The sequence below is a fragment of the Bison bison genome, unplaced genomic scaffold (assembly GCF_000754665.1).
Source record: "Bison bison bison isolate TAMUID 2011002044 unplaced genomic scaffold, Bison_UMD1.0 scf7180017864160, whole genome shotgun sequence".
Classification (NCBI taxonomy): domain Eukaryota; kingdom Metazoa; phylum Chordata; class Mammalia; order Artiodactyla; family Bovidae; genus Bison; species Bison bison.
Genome location: NW_011494732.1, coordinates 6,698,564 through 6,700,607, shown reverse-complemented (window position 1 = coordinate 6,700,607; position 2,044 = coordinate 6,698,564). Strand labels below are relative to the sequence as shown.

The 2,044-nt window shown below is 55.9% G+C and overlaps 1 long non-coding RNA gene across 4 annotated transcripts in view; it reads right to left on the bottom strand.

The window, feature by feature from the left end:
• LOC104989609 overlaps positions 1-2,044 on the bottom strand; it is an 8,394-nt gene that overhangs the window by 3,270 nt on the left and 3,080 nt on the right. For 2 of the 4 annotated variants that reach the window (XR_825388.1, XR_825389.1), the window contains exon 2: positions 1,658-1,757. This is a non-coding gene — a long non-coding RNA (uncharacterized LOC104989609). Of the gene's footprint in view, positions 1-6; positions 1,758-2,044 lie in introns of those variants that run through there. The other 2 variants (XR_825390.1, XR_825391.1) reach the window with 1 other exon arrangement.

Below are 2,044 nucleotides of genomic sequence, written 5' to 3'. Positions count from 1 at the left end.
GGGGGGGGGCGGGCACACCCCTAAATCAGGACCCATTATGGAACAGCCTGTGGACTTGAGGAAGGGCCACAACCCCAACTCACACACTGGAGGAAAAACAGCGCTGGCTCCCAGCCGGCAGAAAGTCAGTCTTCCCCTTTGCCCAGAGGCTTCGCCACATGCTGTGGGATGGGCAAGTGGGGGAGGAGCCTACAGATGGCCCAGCCACCTAGGAATGAAGGCCAACTAATGTGAAGCCAGAACGTGAGGCCGACACCCCTTAATCGCACTTAATCTGCCCTCCACCCTTTACAGCAGGCTTCATTATCATCACTTTACACAGGAGACTCGCCCAAGGTCACTAGCACCCTGGAGAGTCAAGCCCACAGCTGCCTGACCTACAGCTTCCCTTGATGAAACACCAACACTGCCCCAACAGAATCTCTGGGTCAAGCCCTAAGGCTCCTCCAATCCTCAATCCAGCCCCCACACTGAGGGATGGGATAAAAGTGAACAGAGCCGATCAGACTGGGAAGTCTGAAGCCAAAAGGGGGGAGGCTGTGCAATCAGCAGGGACCCAAATGGTTCATCAAAGTAATCACAAACTAGAGCTCACATGGGGGAGGGGTCAGAGATCAAGGGTCACACTATCACCAGCTGTGGAGCTTCCTGGAGATCAAGAGGACAGGAGACCCCTCATAATCAGCCTGTGTTAGGAAAATGAGAGTTGCCATTACTACGAAGCCCTTGACTCTGCACCAAGAAACGAGGTCGGGGCTTCAAGTGCACAAGTTCAGGTCCTTTCAACACCCCAAGGTGTTACCCGGCACAAAGGTTCTCAGAATGTGTCTCCACCAGGCAGCCATGAGCAAAACCTGGGAATTTTATTAGAAATGCGAGTTCTCAGGCCCCACCAACTGAATCAGAAACTCAAGGATGGGGTCTCGGAGTATTTTAATGAGCCACCCGTGTGATCGGATGCACACTTTGACAATCACTGACCCATTTGTTCGGATGGGGAAACTGGGGCTGAGAGACTGCGCTGCTTACACAAGGTCACAGCAGGTAAAACGGCTAGCCAGGTTTCAAATTTGGGTTTGTCCAATTCTAGAAACAGGGCTTTGAGGGGGAGGGGGCTGGGTGAGATGGAATCGTGGGAATTTCCTGGAAGGAGACGAGTCAAGAAACCTCTTTCTTAAAGAAAACTGGCCCAGATCTCAAGTCCTTCTGTTCTTCACCTCCCTAGCAGCCAGACATTAGAAAGGAAGGGGCCAGCTTCATACAATCACCCCACACACCCCCAGTGCGGGCCGGAAGGGAGGGCCAGCGCCGGGTCCGGTTTCCTGGCAGCCGACTGTGCCTTTCAGAAGAGGCATCCAGGGCCCTCCCCCACCACAAAACACACGACTGGGAAATACTTTCGTAAGTGCAGCCTCTCCTATGCTGCTAAATACGGCAGAGAATTGCACGCCCCAAACTCCTGACAACAGAAGCTGACAGGCGGGGATGGATGGACCAAGCAGGCCCAGCAGGCAGCCGATTTCACACAGTCCCACACATCTGTGTGGGGGAGGGGCCGAAGAACCAGACTAGCGGGTTTGGGGTGCCCGCCCTCCCTGGGCGCCAGGCCAAAGCCCCCCAAATCGCCCTCGCAGGCTGGGAAAGGGCTCACACCTACCTTAATGCGGGGACTGGCAGAGTCAGACTATACCTGCTTCTGCTATCCAAAGGAGGGCGGTCCACTCTGAGGGTACCGGGCCCCTTCTCCAGTCACGAGCCTAAAGGGAAAAACGGGAGGGTTTTTTTAGGGCGTCGATGGCCACAAACCAGACATGATCTCCTAGAGGAAGAGCCTTACAAATGCTGAACCCCCTTCCCAGCTGCCAAGGCGTCCGTCACTCTAAAATGGATGAGGCGGCGGGGGGGGGGGAGGGTGGCGCACGGGAGTCACGAAGGTTCTGCCGGAGCGCTGAGCTGCAGGAGGCGACTCATCTGCATTTCCAAAGGCCCGCCCAGTCTGCATCCCCTCCCCCAGGAATGGCCGGAGGTGCGAGGGTTTACCCCA